Genomic DNA, 22,669 nt, shown 5'->3' on the forward strand with positions numbered 1-22,669 from the left:
GTTGCCTGGCTGGATGCCTGGCTGGATGCCTGGCTGGATGCCTGGCTGGATGCCTGGCTGGATGCCTGGCTTGTTGCCTGGCTGGATGCCTGGCTGGATGCCTGGCTGGATTCCTGCTTGTTGCCTGGGTGGATGCCTGCTGGATGCATGTCTGCCTGGTTGTGTAACAAAAGGAGGAAACTCCATGGACTCTGTTCTGCATGTCTTTAGATAACCAATCAACACCTCTCTGTCATCATTAGGATCGTAACTACTATATCTACCTCAGCAACATCCACTAACGCTAACTGAACTCTACCCAGGAACCCTAGTTCAACACCACAGTCATTTGAAGACCGAGAGGTGCCCTACAAAGACAGGTCTTCCTCACCACATACCCAGCTCAGCTCACATCAAAACCTTAGTTTAAATGGTTATTAACGAGCCCTTAATAATTACACAGATGTACAGGAGAGGAGGGGGGGTCTTCGACAGCCATTACTACTAATGTCCTGTAAAGCCATGATGATGCTAGAAGAGTCAAATGTCAACGACGGAGCTGGTTGGCTCTAATGAGTGAAGAGCTATCAGTTCTGCCCTGCCGCTCCGCTGCGGACCGAGGCTGGGCCACCACCTATCACGCTGCTAAGGGGCCCTGACAGAGAGAGTGGGAGTGGGGCCGATGACAGAGCTGTCAATCATCCAGGTGGCGTAATAGGGTCATTCCATTTCATTTCAATCTCTTTTTGGACTGCACCCCCATCCCCCCCATTTGATTTGGATGAAACTTTCTATACACATTTTTCCGTTGTAGAAGTGATCAGAAAGGGACCTTATGGACGTGAATCACTCAACATTTAGGAGGTAAAAAGTTAAACAAAGTTAAACATTTTAATTCAATAACAATGTAAATGGTGTAGCAGCTAAATGGCGGGGGTCTAAGGGGATAGGTCCGTTCTATGTATTATATATCTATGGTTGAAATGACAGCCACCATGCTGTCTCTCAGCCGATGGCAGCCACAACACAAACACCTCAGACTAGATACGTTTTTGATGGAGAAATATTTTTTTTGCTAAAATGCTATTTTTGCCCATTTGAATAGAAATCTATTACAGTAAGTTACAATATGAAAAGCTTTGTTTAACAACTTAAAGAGGAAGAGGGAAACAGCCTGTATCAGACACAAGATGTGGTATCATTAGTGTTATATAAACAGCTGCATTGGGCCTTTAAAACACAGCCCAGTGACTCTGTATCAGACACAAGATGTGGTATCATTAGTGTTATATAATCAGCTGCATTGGGCCTTTAAAACACAGTCCAGTGACTCTGTACCAGACACAAGATGTGGTATCATTAGTGTTATATAAACAGCTGCATTGGGCCTTTAAAACACAGCCCAGTGACTCTGTACCAGACACAAGATGTGGTATCATTAGTGTTATATAAACAGCTGCATTGGGCCTTTAAAACACAGCCCAGTAACTCTGTACCAGACACAAGATGTGGTATCATTAGTGTTATATAAACAGCTGCATTGGGCCTTTAAAACACAGCCCAGTGACTCTGTACCAGACACAAGATGTGGTATCATTAGTGTTATATAAACAGCTGCATTGGGCCTTTAAAACACAGTCCAGTGACTCTGTATCAGACACAAGATGTGGTATCATTAGTGTTATAAAAACAGCTGCATTGGGACTTTAAAACACAGCCCAGTGACTCTGTACCAGACACAAGATGTGGTGTCATTAGTGTTATAAAAACAGCTGCATTGGGCCTTTAAAACACAGTCCAGTGACTCTGTACCAGACACAAGATGTGGTATCATTAGTGTTATATAAACAGCTGCATTGGGCCTTTAATTAAAACACAGCCCAGTGACTCTGTACCAGACACAAGATGTGGTATCATTAGTGTTATATAATCAGCTGCATTGGGACTTTAAAACACAGCCCAGTGACTCTGTATCAGACACAAGATGTGGTATCATTAGTGTTATATAAACAGCTGCATTGGGCCTTTAAAACACAGTCCAGTGACTCTGTACCAGACACAAGATGTGGTATCATTAGTGTTATAAAAACAGCTGCATTGGGCCTTTAAAACACAGTCCAGTGACTCTGTATCAGACACAAGATGTGGTATCATTAGTGTTATATAAACAGCTGCATTGGGCCTTTAAAACACAGTCCAGTGACTCTGTATCAGACACAAGATGTGGTATCATTAGTGTTATATAAACAGCTGCATTGGGCCTTTAAAACACAGTCCAGTAACTCTGTACCAGACACAATGTGTGGTATCATTAGTGCTGTATAATCAGCTGCATTGGGCTGTTCTAGAGGACCATGTTCTCAGTAATATTAATGCTGTATGTTCTAGAGGACCATGTTCTCAGTAATATTAATGCTGTATGTTCTAGAGGACCATGTTCTCAGTAGTATTAATGCTGTATGTCCTAGAGGACCATGTTCTCAGTAATATTAATGCAGTATGTTCTAGAGGACGATGTTCTCAGTAATATTAATGCTGTATGTTCTAGAGGACCATGTTCTCAGTAATATTAATGCTGTATGTTCTAGAGGACCATGTTCTCAGTAATATTAATGCTGTATGTCCTAGAGGACCATGTTCTCAGTAGTATTAATGCAGTATGTTCTAGAGGACCATGTTCTCAGTAATATTAATGCAGTATGTTCTAGAGGACCATGTTCTCAGTAATATTAATGCTGTATGTTCTAGAGGACCATGTTCTCAGTAATATTAATGCAGTATGTTCTAGAGGACCATGTTCTCAGTAATATTAATGCTGTATGTTCTAGAGGACCATGTTCTCAGTAATATTAATGCAGTATGTTCTAGAGGACCATGTTCTCAGTAGTATTAATGCTGTATGTTCTAGAGGACCAAGGAGACATGTTCTCAGTAATATTAATGCTGTATGTTCTAGAGGACCATGTTCTCAGTAATATTAATGCAGTATGTTCTAGAGGACCATGTTCTCAGTAATATTAATGCTGTATGTTCTAGAGGACCATGTTCTCAGTAATATTAATGCTGTATGTTCTAGAGGACCATGTTCTCAGTAATATTAATGCTGTATGTTCTAGAGGACCATGTTCTCAGTAATATTAATGCTGTATGTTCTAGAGGACCATGTTCTCAGTAATATTAATGCTGTATGTTCTAGAGGACCATGTTCTCAGTAGTATTAATGCTGTATGTTCTAGAGGACCATGTTTTCAGTAATATTTATGCTGTATGTTCTAGAGGACCATGTTCCCAGTAATATTAATGCTGTATGTTCTAGAGGACCATGTTCTCAGTAATATTAATGCTGTATGTTCTAGAGGACCATGTTCTCAGTAGTATTAATGCTGTATGTTCTAGAGGACCATGTTCTCAGTAATATTAATGCTGTATGTTCTAGAGGACCATGTTCTCAGTAATATTAATGCTGTATGTTCTAGAGGACCATGTTCTCAGTAATATTAATGCTGTATGTTCTAGAGGACCATGTTCTCAGTAGTATTAATGCTGTATGTCCTAGAGGACCATGTTCTCAGTAATATTAATGCTGTATGTTCTAGAGGACCATGTTCTCAGTAATATTAATGCTGTATGTTCTAGAGGACCATGTTCTCAGTAATATTAATACTGTATGTTCTAGAGGACCATGTTCTCAGTAATATTAATGCTGTATGTTCTAGAGGACCATGTTCTCAGTAATATTAATGCTGTATGTTCTAGAGACCATGTTCTCAGTAATATTAATGCTGTATGTTCTAGAGGACCCTGTTCTCAGTAATATTAATGCTGTATGTCCTAGAGGACCATGTTCTCAGTAATATTAATGCTGTATGTTCTAGAGGACCATGTTCTCAGTAATATTAATGCTGTATGTTCTAGAGGACCATGTTCTCAGTAATATTAATGCTGTATGTTCTAGAGGACCAAGGAGACATGTTCTCAGTAATATTAATGCTGTATGTTCTAGAGGACCATGTTCTCAGTAGTATTAATGCTGTATGTTCTAGAGGACCATGTTCTCAGTAGTATTAATGCTGTATGTTCTAGAGGACCATGTTCTCAGTAATATTAATGCTGTATGTCCTAGAGGACCATGTTCCCAGTAATATTAATGCTGTATGTTCTAGAGGACCATGTTCTCAGTAATATTAATGCAGTATGTTCTAGAGGACCATGTTCTCAGTAATATTAATGCTGTATGTTCTAGAGGACCATGTTCTCAGTAATATTAATGCTGTATGTTCTAGAGGACCATGTTCTCAGTAATATTAATGCAGTATGTTCTAGAGGACCGTGTTCTCAGTAATATTAATGCTGTATGTTCTAGAGGACCATGTTCTCAGTAATATTAATGCTGTATGTTCTAGAGGACCATGTTCTCAGTAATATTAATGCTGTATGTTCTAGAGGACCATGTTCTCAGTAGTATTAATGCTGTATGTTCTAGAGGACCATGTTCTCAGTAATATTAATGCTGCATGTTCTAGAGGACCATGTTCTCAGTAATATTAATGCTGTATGTTCTAGAGGACCAAGGAGACATGTTCTCAGTAATATTAATGCTGTATGTTCTAGAGGACCATGTTCTCAGTAATATTAATGCTGTATGTTCTAGAGGACCATGTTCTCAGTAATATTAATGCTGTATGTTCTAGAGGACCATGTTCTCAGTAGTATTAATGCTGTATGTCCTAGAGGACCATGTTCTCAGTAATATTAATGCTGTATGTTCTAGAGGACCATGTTCTCAGTAATATTAATGCTGTATGTTCTAGAGGACCGAGGAGACATGTTCTCAGTAATATTAATGCTGTATGTTCTAGAGGACCATGTTCTCAGTAATATTAATGCTGTATGTTCTAGAGGACCAAGGAGACATGTTCTCAGTAGTATTAATGCTGTATGTTCTAGAGGACCATGTTCTCAGTAATATTAATGCTGTATGTTCTAGAGGACCATGTTCTCAGTAATATTAATACTGTATGTTCTAGAGGACCATGTTCTCAGTAATATTAACCTCTAACGAGCCTCAACCCCGGATCCGGGATCACCCCCCACCCCCCCCACACTGATTAGCATCGCTAGCATAGCGTCACAATTAAATAGTAGCATCTAAATATCATTAAATCACAAGTCCAAGCCACCTAATGAAAGATACAGATCTTGTGAATAAAGCCACCATTTCAGATTTTTAAAATGTTTTACAGGGAAGACACAATATGTAAATCTATTAGCTAACCACGTTAGCAAAGGACACGATTTTTTTACTCCCAACAGCTTTTTCCTGCGTCAGTAGCTATCACTAATTCGACTAGATAAAAATATATATAGCCACTAACCAAGAAACAACTTCATAATATGACAGTCTGATAACATATTTATGGTATAGCATAGTTTTTTTGGGGAAAAATGTGCATTTTTCAGGTATAAATCACAGTTCTACATTGCAGCTGCAATCTGAAATAGTGCTGACCCAGCCAGAACAATTACAGAGACCAACGTCATATAACGAATTACTCATCTTAAAACATTTCAGAAAAATACACAGCGTACAGATATTGAAAGCCCAACATCTGGTGAATCCAAACAATATTTCAGATTTATTAAATGTTTTATAACGAAAACAAAATGTAGCGCTAAATTAGCATAGCTATACAAGGCAGATTCGGCTAGGCGCCCACGGTCAGTTCACATGCACAACAGATATGATATAACATCGTAAATTGGGTCTTACTATGGCTGATCTTTCATCAGAATGTTGATCAAAGTGTCCTTTGTCAAGATGAGTCGTTGGTTCCGTTCAGAAATCTTCCTTTCCCACTCCATTTAGCACAGGTACCGGTCGAGTGGCACAGATCTCTCAAATGTAAATAAATTGTGACAACGGAACACCGCAAAACTCCCAAAAAAATTCAAATAATCTGATTAAACTATATTGAAAAAACATACATTACGATGATATGGTCACATGTATCAAACAAAATTCGACACGGAGATAGTTTTCATCCATAACGCCAGCAAAACAGTACACAATCGCAGCTCCAACTCGTGCGAATCAGCAAACCGGAAGTTGTCGGTCACGCCAAAGAAATAGGTCTTATTTCACGTCAGTACCAGATAAACAAAGAATTTCTCCTCTGACGTCTTCTTGACACCCAGAGGAAGGCGAATGAGGTGTGTTTCGGGTCATAGGGGGCACGACCATATATAGGCAGAGCTTTGAAGCCAGCATAACACATCTTGATTTTATGTTCTTGGTCATGGAAAGTGCTGTGAAATGACTTCTGTATCACTCAGAGACAAAATTGAAACGGTTTTAGAAACTAGAGATTGTTTTCTTTCCAATGGTATTATTTATATGCATGTAGTAAGAGCAATAATTGAATAAGAGGCAGTTTAATCTGTTGAGCAAATTATGCTAATGGGAAAATAGCACCCCCTGTATTCTCAAGAAGTTAATGCTGTATGTTCTAGAGGACCATGTTCTCAGTAATATTAATGCTGTATGTTCTAGAGACCATGTTCTCAGTAATATTAATGCTGTATGTTCTAGAGGACCCTGTTCTCAGTAATATTAATGCTGTATGTTCTAGAGAACCATGTTCTCAGTAGTATTAATGCTGTATGTTCTAGAGGACCATGTTCTCAGTAATATTAATGCTGTATGTTCTAGAGGACCATGTTCTCAGTAATATTAATGCTGTATGTTCTAGAGGACCCTGTTCTCAGTAATATTAATGCTGTATGTTCTAGAGGACCATGTTCTCAGTAGTATTAATGCTGTATGTTCTAGAGGACCATGTTCTCAGTGATATTAATGCTGTATGTTCTAGAGGACCATGTTCTCATCACCTACAGTGACTCTGGTCAGTCCTCGTCACCTACAGTGACTCTGGTCGGTCCTCATCACCTACAGTGGCTCTGGTCAGTCCTCATCACCTACAGTGACTCTGGTCGGTCCTCATCACCTACAGTGGCTCTGGTCAGTCCTCATCACCTACAGTGACTCTGGTCAGTCCTCGTCACCTACAGTGACTCTGGTCGGTCCTCATCACCTACAGTGACTCTGGTCGGTCCTCATCACCTACAGTGGCTCTGGTCAGTCCTCATCACCTACAGTGACTCTGGTCGGTCCTCATCACCTACAGTGACTCTGGTCAGTCCTCATCACCTACAGTGACTCTGGTCGGTCCTCATCACCTACAGTGACTCTGGTCAGTCCTCATCACCTACAGTGACTCTAGTCGGTCCTCATCACCTACAGTGACTCTGGTCGGTCCTCATCACCTACAGTGACTCTGGTCGGTCCTCATCACCTACAGTGGCTCTGGTCAGTCCTCATCACCTACAGTGACTCTAGTCAGTCCTCATCACCTACAGTGACTCTGGTCGGTCCTCATCACCTACAGTGGCTCTGGTCAGTCCTCATCACCTACAGTGACTCTAGTCAGTCCTCATCACCTACAGTGGCTCTGGTCAGTCCTCATCACCTACAGTGGCTCTGGTCAGTCCTCATCACCTACAGTGACTCTAGTCAGTCCTCATCACCTACAGTGACTCTAGTCAGTCCTCATCACCTACAGTGGCTCTGGTCAGTCCTCATCACCTACAGTGACTCTAGTCAGTCCTCATCACCTACAGTGACTCTAGTCAGTCCTCATCACCTACAGTGGCTCTGGTCAGTCCTCATCACCTACAGTGACTCTAGTCAGTCCTCATCACCTACAGTGACTCTAGTCAGTCCTCATCACCTACAGTGACTCTAGTCAGTCCTCGTCACCTACAGTGGCTCTGGTCAGTCCTCATCACCTACAGTGACTCTAGTCAGTCCTCGTCACCTACAGTGGCTCTGGTCAGTCCTCATCACCTACAGTGGCTCTGGTCGGTCCTCATCACCTACAGTGACTCTAGTCAGTCCTCATCACCTACAGTGGCTCTAGTCAGTCCTCATCACCTACAGTGGCTCTGGTCAGTCCTCATCACCTACAGTGGCTCTGGTCGGTCCTCATCACCTACAGTGGCTCTGGTCAGTCCTCATCACCTACAGTGGCTCTGGTCGGTCCTCATCACCTACAGTGGCTCTGGTCAGTCCTCATCACCTACAGTGGCTCTGGTCGGTCCTCATCACCTACAGTGGCTCTGGTCAGTCCTCATCACCTACAGTGGCTCTGGTCGGTCCTCATCACCTACAGTGGCTCTGGTCAGTCCTCATCACCTACAGTGGCTCTGGTCGGTCCTCATCACCTACAGTGGCTCTGGTCAGTCCTCATCACCTACAGTGACTCTAGTCAGTCCTCATCACCTACAGTGGCTCTGGTCAGTCCTCATCACCTACAGTGGCTCTGGTCAGTCCTCATCACCTACAGTGACTCTAGTCAGTCCTCATCACCTACAGTGACTCTAGTCAGTCCTCATCACCTACAGTGGCTCTGGTCAGTCCTCATCACATACAGTGACTCTAGTCAGTCCTCATCACCTACAGTGACTCTAGTCAGTCCTTATCACCTACAGTGGCTCTGGTCAGTCCTCATCACCTACAGTGACTCTAGTCAGTCCTCATCACCTACAGTGACTCTAGTCAGTCCTCATCACCTACAGTGACTCTAGTCAGTCCTCATCACCTACAGTGGCTCTGGTCAGTCCTCATCACCTACAGTGACTCTAGTCAGTCCTCGTCACCTACAGTGGCTCTGGTCAGTCCTCATCACCTACAGTGGCTCTGGTCGGTCCTCATCACCTACAGTGGCTCTGGTCAGTCCTCATCACCTACAGTGGCTCTGGTCGGTCCTCATCACCTACAGTGGCTCTAGTCGGTCCTCATCACCTACAGTGGCTCTGGTCAGTCCTCATCACCTACAGTGGCTCTGGTCGGTCCTCATCACCTACAGTGGCTCTGGTCAGTCCTCATCACCTACAGTGGCTCTGGTCGGTCCTCATCACCTACAGTGGCTCTGGTCGGTCCTCATCACCTACAGTGGCTCTGGTCGGTCCTCATCACCTACAGTGGCTCTGGTCGGTCCTCATCACCTACAGTGACTCTGGTCGGTCCTCATCACCTACAGTGACTCTGGTCGGTCCTCATTACCTACAGTGACTCTGGTCGGTCCTCATCACCTACAGTGACTCTGGTCGGTCCTCATTACCTACAGTGACTCTGGTCGGTCCTCATCACCTACAGTGACTCTAGTCAGTCCTCATTACCTACAGTGACTCTAGTCAGTCCTCATCACCTACAGTGACTCTGGTCAGTCCTCATTACCTACAGTGACTCTGGTCAGTCCTCATCACCTACAGTGACTCTAGTCAGTCCTCATCACCTACAGTGACTCTGGTCGGTCCTCATTACCTACAGTGACTCTGGTCAGTCCTCATCACCTACAGTGACTCTGGTCAGTCCTCATTACCTACAGTGACTCTGGTCAGTCCTCATCACCTACAGTGACTCTGGTCAGTCCTCATCACCTACAGTGGCTCTGGTCAGTCCTCATCACCTACAGTGACTCTGGTCAGTCCTCATCACCTACAGTGGCTCTGGTCAGTCCTCATCACCTACAGTGACTCTAGTCAGTCCTCATCACCTACAGTGACTCTGGTCAGTCCTCATCACCTACAGTGGCTCTGGTCAGTCCTCATCACCTACAGTGACTCTGGTCAGTCCTCATCACCTACAGTGGCTCTGGTCAGTCCTCATCACCTACAGTGACTCTGGTCAGTCCTCATCACCTACAGTGACTCTGGTCGGTCCTCATCACCTACAGTGACTCTAGTCAGTCCTCATCACCTACAGTGACTCTGGTCAGTCCTCATTACCTACAGTGACTCTAGTCAGTCCTCATTACCTACAGTGACTCTGGTCAGTCCTCATCACCTACAGTGGCTCTGGTCAGTCCTCATCACCTACAGTGACTCTGGTCAGTCCTCATCACCTATAGTGACTCTAGTCAGTCCTCGTCACCTACAGTGGCTCTAGTCAGTCCTCATCACCTACAGTGGCTCTGGTCGGTCCTCATCACCTACAGTGGCTCTAGTCAGTCCTCATTACCTACAGTGGCTCTAGTCAGTCCTCATTACCTACAGTGGCTCTAGTCAGTCCTCATTACCTACAGTGACTCTAGTCAGTCCTCATCACCTACAGTGACTCTAGTCAGTCCTCATCACCTACAGTGACTCTAGTCAGTCCTCATCACCTACAGTGACTCTAGTCAGTCCTCATCACCTACAGTGGCTCTGGTCAGTCCTCATCACCTACAGTGACTCTAGTCAGTCCTCATCACCTACAGTGACTCTAGTCAGTCCTCATCACCTACAGTGACTCTGGTCAGTCCTCATCACCTACAGTGGCTCTGGTCAGTCCTCATCACCTACAGTGACTCTGGTCAGTCCTCATCACCTACAGTGGCTCTGGTCAGTCCTCATCACCTACAGTGACTCTAGTCAGTCCTCATCACCTACAGTGACTCTGGTCAGTCCTCATCACCTACAGTGGCTCTGGTCAGTCCTCATCACCTACAGTGACTCTGGTCAGTCCTCATCACCTACAGTGACTCTGGTCGGTCCTCATCACCTACAGTGACTCTAGTCAGTCCTCATCACCTACAGTGACTCTGGTCAGTCCTCATTACCTACAGTGACTCTAGTCAGTCCTCATTACCTACAGTGACTCTGGTCAGTCCTCATCACCTACAGTGGCTCTGGTCAGTCCTCATCACCTACAGTGACTCTGGTCAGTCCTCATCACCTATAGTGACTCTAGTCAGTCCTCGTCACCTACAGTGGCTCTAGTCAGTCCTCATCACCTACAGTGGCTCTGGTCGGTCCTCATCACCTACAGTGGCTCTAGTCAGTCCTCATTACCTACAGTGGCTCTAGTCAGTCCTCATTACCTACAGTGGCTCTAGTCAGTCCTCATTACCTACAGTGACTCTAGTCAGTCCTCATCACCTACAGTGACTCTAGTCAGTCCTCATCACCTACAGTGACTCTAGTCAGTCCTCATCACCTACAGTGACTCTAGTCAGTCCTCATCACCTACAGTGGCTCTGGTCAGTCCTCATCACCTACAGTGACTCTAGTCAGTCCTCATCACCTACAGTGACTCTGGTCAGTCCTCATCACCTACAGTGACTCTGGTCAGTCCTCATCACCTACAGTGACTCTAGTCAGTCCTCATCACCTACAGTGACTCTAGTCAGTCCTCATCACCTACAGTGACTCTAGTCAGTCCTCATCACCTACAGTGACTCTAGTCAGTCCTCATCACCTACAGTGACTCTGGTCAGTCCTCATCACCTACAGTGACTCTGGTCAGTCCTCATTACCTACAGTGACTCTAGTCAGTCCTCATCACCTACAGTGACTCTAGTCAGTCCTCATCACCTACAGTGACTCTAGTCAGTCCTCATCACCTACAGTGACTCTAGTCAGTCCTCATCACCTACAGTGGCTCTGGTCAGTCCTCATCACCTACAGTGACTCTAGTCAGTCCTCATCACCTACAGTGACTCTGGTCAGTCCTCATCACCTACAGTGACTCTGGTCGGTCCTCATCACCTACAGTGACTCTAGTCAGTCCTCATCACCTACAGTGACTCTGGTCAGTCCTCATCACCTACAGTGACTCTGGTCAGTCCTCATCACCTACAGTGACTCTAGTCAGTCCTCATCACCTACAGTGACTCTAGTCAGTCCTCACACACAACCATCTCTTCTGATTTCTATTTTATTATTTATTATTTAACCTTTATTTACCTTTATTTAACTGGGCAAGTCAGTTAAGAACAAACTCTTATTCACAATGACGTCCTACCATTAGGCAAAAGGCCTCCTGATGGGGACGAGGACCTGGGATCAAAAATAACAAATAAATACAATATAAATATAGGACAAAACACACGTGACATTGATTAGCATAAGAAGACCAAGGTGAAGAGGCAGAGTGGCAGAACCAACAACAACTCAACTGTCTCCTTGTTCCTGTCCTCCCCACTCACACACTTACTCCCTGAGAAACTCACTCCCTATGTACCCCCTCTTTAGAAAGCAGCTCCGCAATCTACATGATCACTGTAGAGAGATTAGGTGAGATGGTGCTAACAGCCATCCCTGGAGTGTCTCCCTACCCGGCTGCTGCTATTGGAGCTCTGCTAAGCTGTGCTACGGTCCAGGAGCCCACTCACATGATTGGCCCTCTCACAGAGACACTTCTACACTGTCACCCTGGTAATGTGAGTACAGCGTATCCAACTACACACGCTGAGTGAGCACCGTGCTACACACACACCGGGACACACACACACGCGTGCTACACACACACCGGGACACGCACGCACGCACACCGGGACACGCACGCACACCGGGACACGCACGCACACACACACACACGCACACACACGCACACACACACACACACACACACACACACACACACAGACACACAGAGAGAGAGAGAGAGAGCTACACCCTCTGTTCTCTACACGGGTTCTTCATGTGTTAATGGAAACTTGTGTCTGATGTGGGGCTTTTAGGGTAAAACTAAGGGGATGTTGCAATGTGCTGTAATTGTAGGGGACATGTTCCACTCTTCATGCAAAGGAGAGGCTCTAACTTTGGAGGGGGGTGTTGAAAATAATTTGACTTCCAGAAAAGTCGTGTTGAAGGATGTCTTGTTTCTGTGCTGGAAGTTGTTAATGCACATTTTAAGTGATGATAAAGTCATGAGCTCAATAAACAATGTTTGTTCAATTAGTGGAAACGCAAAGCGCTAATGAGAAAGTCATTCAAAACATAGAACGACACCTTTATAAAACAAAATGAATATTGTATTCTGTTTTTTAAATTCGGTTTAATCTAAGGTATAGCAGCTACTGTATTTATAATACTATACAACAAGAGAATAATATCATTGATTGATTGATTTGTGGAATATTATCATTGATTGATTTGTGGAATATTATCATTGATTGATTTGTGGAATGATATGTCAAAGCTAAACTGTAGTAGAAGAAACCTATAATTCATGTAAATATTTTTAAACAAAAACACTATTGTCAATGTAACACACTGGCACTGTGACGGACCACAATGTGTCCACTAACAACAAAACATTGTGTTGACTCAACATGATAAAATACTGTTTCTAAACAAACAGAATCATTTGATTATTGTAAATGGTAGAAGCCTAGAGATAATACTCTGAATGAGATGGGTATTTCTCAGGACGCGTCCCCCCCCTGGCCGTAGGTTTCCCCTCCCGAAATCAAACAGTGCTCTTTGATGGACCGCATCAACAGAAACAGAAAACACACAACAAAAACGACCGTGGAAGAACAGCCTCCTACACACATCACAAATAAAAGAATTCTGCCCATGCAGCATCTCCCACATGTTGTCTTTGAGTATTATAACAGGTTGCTGTCCCTCCATTCACTGCTGTGTGACAAAGCTCATCTGAGACTGTGGGTGGAGGGCAGAGTGGGTGGAGGGCAGAGTGGGTGGACGGTGACAGGTTGTTTTATGCTGCTCTGTCTTAGAGAGGTCCTATGGCTGGCCAGAAGAGGGTGACCGGCTGACCAAGAGCCAGTGTTGAGCGTTCCATTTCTCATTGCATTTTCCCTCTCTTTTCTCCCTTAGGTGATAAACAAAACAAAAAAAAATGTCTCATTCCAACAGCTTTGTAAATATCTGATTCGTTGAGATAATTGTACAGTAGCCTATAGGAGAAGAATATCTCCTGTCATTTAAATATCATGTGGTTGGTAATAGAATGAATTAATTATCAGGACAAGGACCGTGTTATTAATCAGTTATACTGGGACTTAAACTCCTGTTTGCCTCACAACACCAACACATCTAGACATGCTGGTCAGACCCCCCAAAACACATGACCGTGTTATTAATCAGTTAAACTGGGACTTAAACTGCTGTTTGCCTCATAACACCAACACATCCAGACATGCTGGTCAGACCCCCCAAAAAACAAAGACCTCCAAACACAACACAGGAAACGACGGATTAAATACATCCTCGTAGCTAGGAGCACACGCTTAAAAAAATAAAGTTCTGTGTTCAGCAGCTGGCGGGTGACGGGTGACGCGGGGGTTGAGGCAGTGTGCTCAGGGCCATCAGTCCCCAGCAGGACCTGCCATCGGCCCCAAAGGCCCTGTCCAGAGGCCCCCGTCGGCCCCATCGTCCACCAGGCATTCAGCATGGCCAGGCCCTGTCCAGAGGCCCCCATCGGCCCCATCGGCCCCATCGTCCACCAGGCATTCAGCATGACCAGGCCCTGGCTGCCAGGACAGGCCACTGGGGTTCAGTGGGCTAACATTGTTGAGTGTGTGGGCAAGACACAGGCAAAACAAGAGCTTTTCAAACTGTTTCCTCATTTCATTTGAGGAGGAGGATGATGAGAATTCCTGAAAATGTGAAACATTCAGATGGCTTTAACAACACACAGGTTTCCATTGTTCTGAGACAGAAGGCAGACCTTTTGTTTCCTGACTGAGACCCTTTCAATAGGCTCCCAATAACATACACTACAGTACAAATCACAGTGTTCATTTAGCACTAAGCACTTTACAAACAGCAATAATTAAATGATTGACCTGCTAGAATGAACTCTACAAAGTTATTAAGGATCTCTGCAAGGTTGTTTATGTTACAGTTATATATTTTGGAATGTTTTCCAATTTCAGATCCCATAATGATAACTGGCACTATGACAACACATCTCCACAGTGCTAGATGCCCTTCTCCTTCAGACAGACACCAGTATTCAGACCAGCCTTGGTTTAAAGAACCTCACTCTATCAGACCAGCCTTGGTTAAAGAACCTCACTCTATCAGACCAGCCTTGATTAAAGAACCTCACTCTATCAGACCAGCCTTGGTTAATAAAGAACCTCACTCTATCAGACCAGCCTTGATTAAAGAACCTCACTCTATCAGACCAGCCTTGGTTAAAGAACCTCACTCTATCAGACCAGCCTTGGTTAAAGAACCTCACTCTATCAGACCAGCCTTGGTTAAAGAACCTCACTCTATCAGACCAGCCTTGATTAAAGAACCTCACTCTATTTCACTAGACCACAAGAGAAGAATGATCATTTGAACTAGGAATGTCCCTGGTGTCAAGTAGTGAGCTAGAGCGGTCAGGTTATCTAGCACCAGCGTGTCAGACACGGGGGGGGGGGGGGGGGCTAGTTAATATGGCTTGTAAAACAGGGCAGCTCCATTACCTCGTCTCATTATGGGCGTTCAGGTTATCTAGCACCGGGGGGGGGGGGGGGGGGGGGGCTAGTTAATATGGCTTGTAAAACAGGGCAGCTCCATTACCTCGTCTCATTATGGGCGTTCAGGTTATCTAGCACCGGGGGGGGGGGGGGGGGGCTAGTTAATATGGCTTGTAAAACAGGGCAGCTCCATTACCTCGTCTCATTATGGGCGTTCAGGTTATCTAGCACCAGGGGGGGGGGGGGGGGCTAGTTAATATGGCTTGTAAAACAGGGCAGCTCCATTACCTCGTCTCATTATGGGCGTTCAGGTTATCTAGCACCAGGGGGGGGGGGGGGGGGGGGGGGCTAGTTAATATGGCTTGTAAAACAGGGCAGCTCCATTACCTCGTCTCATTATGGGCGTTCAGGTTATCTAGCACCAAGGGGGGGGGGGGGGCTAGTTAATATGGCTTGTAAAACAGGGCAGCTTCATTACCTCGTCTCATTATGGGCGTTCAGGCTCCGAGGCCATGTTTAAACACCTGAGACAATGGGTGCGTCTCCAATCGTAGCCTATTCCCTATGGGCCCTGGTCAGAAGTAGGGTACTGCATAAGGAATAGGGTCCCTATGGGCCCTGGTCAGAAGTAGGGTACTGCATAAGGAATAGGGTCCCTATGGGCCCTGGTCAGAAGTAGCGTACTGCATAAGGAATAGGGTTCCATTTGGTAGCCCCCCTCTACCACGGTACTAACGGGGTAATCAGCACAGCCCTGCCGCTCAGGGATCACTCTGTCACCGGTATTTATTCAGCCCAGAGCTATTAGGTCGGAGAAATGCCGTGGCTCCTGACAGGAACACCGACGGGCCTCGTGGCAGGTAGCTCAGACAGGACAATGTAAAATGTCTGGTCTGACTGTCACTGGTCGCAGCGATCGAATGCCGGAGTGATTCACAGAGACGCAGTCCAGTCGATAACCACCGAGGAGTTGTTACGGACGCTTAGCAAACATGCTCTTTAATGGATGGTCTTTCTGCGTGACAACGTCCATGCTGGACTGGTGGACTGGGGGTATAGGCTAGATTAGACACTACTAGACAGTTCTATTGAGAAGGTTAGTTAGGTTAGATAGACAGACATAGTGGTGGTCTCTCTATGCTCCACAGAACAGCTTGTTGCAGGGTGGGGGCGGTGGAGGACGGTAGATGTATTTTTTGATAGTATGACTGTGACAGTTCTCTGTGGAACGATACATGGGCGCGTTGTTGTCGTAGGAGGTGACAGAGGTGGGAGACAACGGGGGAGGCTGTGATTCAGTTTCCCAGTTGGTGGTGAATATCTTGTCACGTGTAGTTAGAAGGTCCAATGAAATCGCAGCACACTGTGGTAGGCGGTACCGGTGTGTGTTCTGAGTTGGTGGGCCCAGAACACAAGGACCTTCCTCTGAACTTTCTTCCTCAGACAACTCAATGGCTTTCATGTCACTAGAATATGTGGATGAAAGTTGTTAGTTTCTCGTGTTGTAGTTTCTGAAGTGGATCAGACACAAAGGTAACGTTCAGAGGTGAGGTAGTTGTGGAAGCATTGAACAAGACTCTGTTGTGCGGCCGGACCAGAGGCTGCTGTAGTACTGTATTAGAAGACACAGTGTGTTAGTGTGTTACAGCCTTACCGTTTGGAAAGACTGGCTTAAACAGGAACTCACATGGTGGGTGGAGGGGGGCATTCCAACACACACACACAGACACACACATATTGTACACACAGACACACACATATTGTACACACATACACACACATATTGTACACACAGACACACACATATTGTACACACAGACACACACATATTGTACACACATACACACACATATTGTACACACAGACACACACATATTGTACACACAGACACACACATATTGTACAGACACACGCACACGCATGAACACGCACACACACACACACACGCACACACACACACACACACACACACACACACACAGTCACAGACACACACACACACACTATTTTGTTCTATTTTTCTAAATATACTTAATTCTTCTAATGTGAGAGTGACTCCTCAGTCTATTGATCTGATGTCGGCCCAAACTAAATCAACTGGATCTGCTCCTACAGCCTCCTGGTACAATATGAATGGTTCTGGCAGCCTTAGTTCCTTTAGAGGGGACACTACTCTCTGCTCGATGGTCACATTTTGGCAGGATTCATGTTTGATATTGTGGACTGAGTTTTTTTGAATGACAAATGTTTATAGGATTGAACCCAGTGAAGCAGTCTAGTAGAACGTGTTTAGGCTGCTTCCAGGACAGGTAATACAACGTGTTTAGGCTGCTTCCAGGACAGGTAATACAACGTGTTTAGGCTGCTTCCAGGACAGGTAATACAACGTGTTTAGGAAGCTTCCAGGACAGGTAATACGACGTGTTTAGGCTGCTTCCAGGACAGGTAATACAACGTGTTTAGGCTGCTTCCAGGACAGGTAATACAACGTGTTTAGGCTGCTTCCAGGACAGGTAATACAACGTGTTTAGGCTGCTTCCAGGACAGGTAATACAACGTGTTTAGGCTGCTTCCAGGACAGGTAATACAACGTGTTTAGGCTGCTTCCAGGACAGGTAATACAACGTGTTTAGGCTGCTTCCAGGACAGGTAATACAACGTGTTTAGGCTGCTTCCAGGACAGGTAATACAACGTGTTTAGGCTGCTTCCAGGACAGGTAATACAACGTGTTTAGGCTGCTTCCAGGACAGGTAATACAACGTGTTTAGGCTGCTTCCAGGACAGGTAATACAACGTGTTTAGGCTGCTACCAGGACAGGTAATACAACGTGTTTAGGCTGCTTCCAGGACAGGTAATACAACGTGTTTAGGCTGCTTCCAGGACAGGTAATACAACGTGTTTAGGCTGCTTCCAGGACAGGTAATACAACGTGTTTAGGCTGCTTCCAGGACAGGTAATACAACGTGTTTAGGCTGCTTCCAGGACAGGTAATACTACGTGTTTAGGCTGCTTCCAGGACAGGTAATACTACGTGTTTAGGCTGCTTCCAGGACAGGTAATACAACGTGTTTAGGCTGCTTCCAGGACAGGTAATACAACGTGTTTAGGATGCTTCCAGGACAGGTAATACAACGTGTTTAGGCTGCTTCCAGGACAGGTAATACAACGTGTTTAGGCTGCTTCCAGGACAGGTAATACGACGTGTTTAGGCTGCTTCCAGGACAGGTAATACGACGTGTTTAGGCTGCTTCCAGGACAGGTAATACGACGTGTTTAGGCTGCTTCCAGGACAGGTAATACAACGTGTTTAGGAAGCTTCCAGGACAGGTAATACAACGTGTTTAGGCTGCTTCCAGGACAGGTAATACAACGTGTTTAGGCTGCTTCCAGGACAGGTAATACAACGTGTTTAGGCTGCTTCCAGGACAGGTAATACAACGTGTTTAGGCTGCTTCCAGGACAGGTAATACAACGTGTTTAGGCTGCTTCCAGGACAGGTAATACAACGTGTTTAGGCTGCTTCCAGGACAGGTAATACAACGTGTTTAGGCTGCTTCCAGGACAGGTAATACAACGTGTTTAGGCTGCTTCCAGGACAGGTAATACAACGTGTTTAGGCTGCTTCCAGGACAGGTAATACAACGTGTTTAGGCTGCTTCCAGGACAGGTAATACAACGTGTTTAGGCTGCTTCCAGGACAGGTAATACAACGTGTTTAGGCTGCTTCCAGGACAGGTAATACAACGTGTTTAGGCTGCTTCCAGGACAGGTAATACAACGTGTTTAGGCTGCTTCCAGGACAGGTAATACAACGTGTTTATGCTGCTTCCAGGACAGGTAATACAACGTTAGGCTGCTTCCAGGACAGGTAATACAACGTGTTTAGGCTGCTTCCAGGACAGGTAATACAACGTGTTTAGGCTGCTTCCAGGACAGGTAATACGACGTGTTTAGGCTGCTTCCAGGACAGGTAATACAACGTGTTTAGGCTGCTTCCAGGACAGGTAATACAACGTGTTTAGGCTGCTTCCAGGACAGGTAATACGACGTGTTTAGGCTGCTTCCAGGACAGGTAATACAACGTGTTTAGGATGCTTCCAGGACAGGTAATACAACGTGTTTAGGCTGCTACCAGGACAGGTAATACAACGTGTTTAGGCTGCTTCCAGGACAGGTAATACAACGTGTTTAGGCTGCTTCCAGGACAGGTAATACAACGTGTTTAGGCTGCTTCCAGGACAGGTAATACAACGTGTTTAGGCTGCTTCCAGGACAGGTAATACAACGTGTTTAGGCTGCTTCCAGGACAGGTAATACAACGTGTTTAGGAAGCTTCCAGGACAGGTAATACAACGTGTTTAGGCTGCTTCCAGGACAGGTAATACAACGTGTTTAGGCTGCTTCCAGGACAGGTAATACAACGTGTTTAGGCTGCTTCCAGGACAGGTAATACAACGTGTTTAGGCTGCTTCCAGGACAGGTAATACAACGTGTTTAGGCTGCTTCCAGGACAGGTAATACAACGTGTTTAGGCTGCTTCCAGGACAGGTAATACAACGTGTTTAGGCTGCTTCCAGGACAGGTAATACAACGTGTTTAGGCTGCTTCCAGGACAGGTAATACAACGTGTTTATGCTGCTTCCAGGACAGGTAATACAACGTGTTTAGGATGCTTCCAGGACAGGTAATACAACGTGTTTAGGCTGCTTCCAGGACAGGTAATACAACGTGTTTAGGCTGCTTCCAGGACAGGTAATACAACGTGTTTAGGATGCTTCCAGGACAGGTAATACAACGTGTTTAGGCTGCTACCAGGACAGGTAATACAACGTGTTTAGGATGCTTCCAGGACAGGTAATACAACGTGTTTAGGCTGCTACCAGGACAGGTAATACAACGTGTTTAGGCTGCTTCCAGGACAGGTAATACAACGTGTTTAGGCTGCTTCCAGGACAGGTAATACAACGTGTTTAGGCTGCTACCAGGACAGGTAATACAACGTGTTTAGGCTGCTTCCAGGACAGGTAATACAACGTGTTTAGGCTGCTTCCAGGACAGGTAATACAACGTGTTGCCCCCTGTCTGTCTGTGAGCACACAGGACAGGTAATACAACGTACTGCCCCCTGTCTGTCTGTGAGCACACAGGACAGGTAATACAACGTACTGCCCCCTGTCTGTCTGTGAGCACACAGGACAGGTAATACACCGTGCTGCCCCCTGTCTGTCTGTGAGCACACAGGACAGGTAATACAACGAGCTGCCCCCTGTCTGTCTGTGAGCACACAGGACAGGTAATACACCGAGCTGCCCCCTGTCTGTCTGTGAGCACACAGGACAGGTAATACACCGTGCTGCCCCCTGTCTGTCTGTGAGCACACAGGACAGGTAATACAACGTACTGCCCCCTGTCTGTCTGTGAGCACACAGGACAGGTAATACAACGTGTTGCCCCCTGTCTGTCTGTGAGCACACAGGACAGGTAATACACCGTGCTGCCCCCTGTCTGTCTGTGAGCACACAGGACAGGTAATACAACGTACTGCCCCCTGTCTGTCTGTGAGCACACAGGACAGGTAATACAACGTACTGCCCCCTGTCTGTCTGTGAGCACACAGGACAGGTAATACAACGTACTGCCCCCTGTCTGTCTGTGAGCACACAGGACAGGTAATACAACGTACTGCCCCCTGTCTGTCTGTGAGCACACAGGACAGGTAATACAACGTGTTGCCCCCTGTCTGTCTGTGAGCACACAGGACAGATCCTGATGACCCATTGAGCCTGATATTATAACGTTCAGGATGAGGAGAAGAGAAATGCACTTTTACACAAGGAACCGTTGGTATCCAAGAGCAAATGGATGCTAATCATTTTGCAACGTTTCTGTAACAACTTTGGACTCTCTTAACAAATACAGAATCTGCTGTTTTAATGCTGGAAGATTAAAAGAACATCATTTAAAAAGTCATGATTCATAAACATATGTTTTTCACTCATCATCCTGTTCCTATCACACAACTCCGCATAGCCCACCACCTCTCCTGTGGTTTGGACCTCTTAACGTCCTACATATAGGGACTGTAAATATATAGGTCGGATAATTAGCTTATCAAGCAGTCTGCCATTATCTCTCATTTTCTCCAATACAACCTGGACAACAGATACATTATCTATTGCCATTTATAGGCTACAATCGTCTAATTGAGCAGCGGTCTAAGTGAAAGCGTTTTATTCACAGTCAGTTCCCGTATTGCTAATGATACGTTTAACTGACGGGCCGGTGAAAGGCGCCCGCAGCAGCATGGCCCGTGTTAAATTAATAGAGTTGATATTGACAGGCCTTTATTGACTCCAGACGGATTAATGTGAGGAGTGTGTGTGTGATCATGATGCTCCGTGCGGTTTCCTTTCAAACCGGAAACCTCGCAAATCAACCAGAGCCTTTTTCCATTCAGTCAGGGAGCTGAATAACGAAGGATTCATTCTTGTCTATATACTGTTGTTATTATTATTATTATTATTAGCAATAATTGTTATTTAATCGTTATTATAGTAGTATCAACATAATAATAATAAGCCTAACTATTCACAACAATAATAATAATAATACGTATAGTCTAATGTGTAAGTATCAAGAAAATGTAATAACTTTTTATAGCCATCAAATGTTTAAATTTAGATAATTTTCTCCCACGCGTTACTTGACACAGCCACAATCTGGAAATTGCCTTCCAACCAGGGCCCCGAACCGCTCGCCCACCCACCCATCTAGTTTTTAACTTCCAAGTTTCTCAACCCACAGGGGGACTTTACCAGTATACCGAGTCTACCAAGCTGTGCCAATTGCATTATGCGCCTTATCGCCTCTGAACGGAAATGTTTTTGTGAACTATGTCCGGTTTTCTTAAATGCGCGTGGGGTTGAGGAGGTTTTTAATGTGCATGATTGAAACACCAGACAGTAAGTAGCCTAGTTGGCCTGCCGGACAGATGAGTCGACCTCTCAGTTCCGTTCAACACCACTGGAGGGCAAAAGTATTGAGAATCAACAACAAAATAATATTAACAACAAATACAATAATCATATTATTAGTAGCCTAACAATATAACACATGTATTTTACTATAATAGATTATAGGCCTACTTAATAGCGTAATGTATAACTAGTCTAGGCCTACTACTGTATCCATATGTTCCGTTATCATTAGACCACGTTCCTTTACCCGTTTCATTTCAGGATGTGAAAGTCATTAAACTTCAAGATAAACAATTTCCCCTTCTAGTGATATAAATAGCTCATAACTAAATAGGCCTGTAGCCCAGTCTTTCCTAAAGCAAAGCCTATTCAAACGATGCTGACAAAAGTTTCCGAGTTTAACGCAGCAAAGGTGAAAATTCCGTGATTGTGGCTCTCATTTGATTGT

This window comes from Salvelinus namaycush, unplaced genomic scaffold, assembly GCF_016432855.1.
Source record: "Salvelinus namaycush isolate Seneca unplaced genomic scaffold, SaNama_1.0 Scaffold2172, whole genome shotgun sequence".
In the NCBI taxonomy this organism is placed as follows: domain Eukaryota; kingdom Metazoa; phylum Chordata; class Actinopteri; order Salmoniformes; family Salmonidae; genus Salvelinus; species Salvelinus namaycush.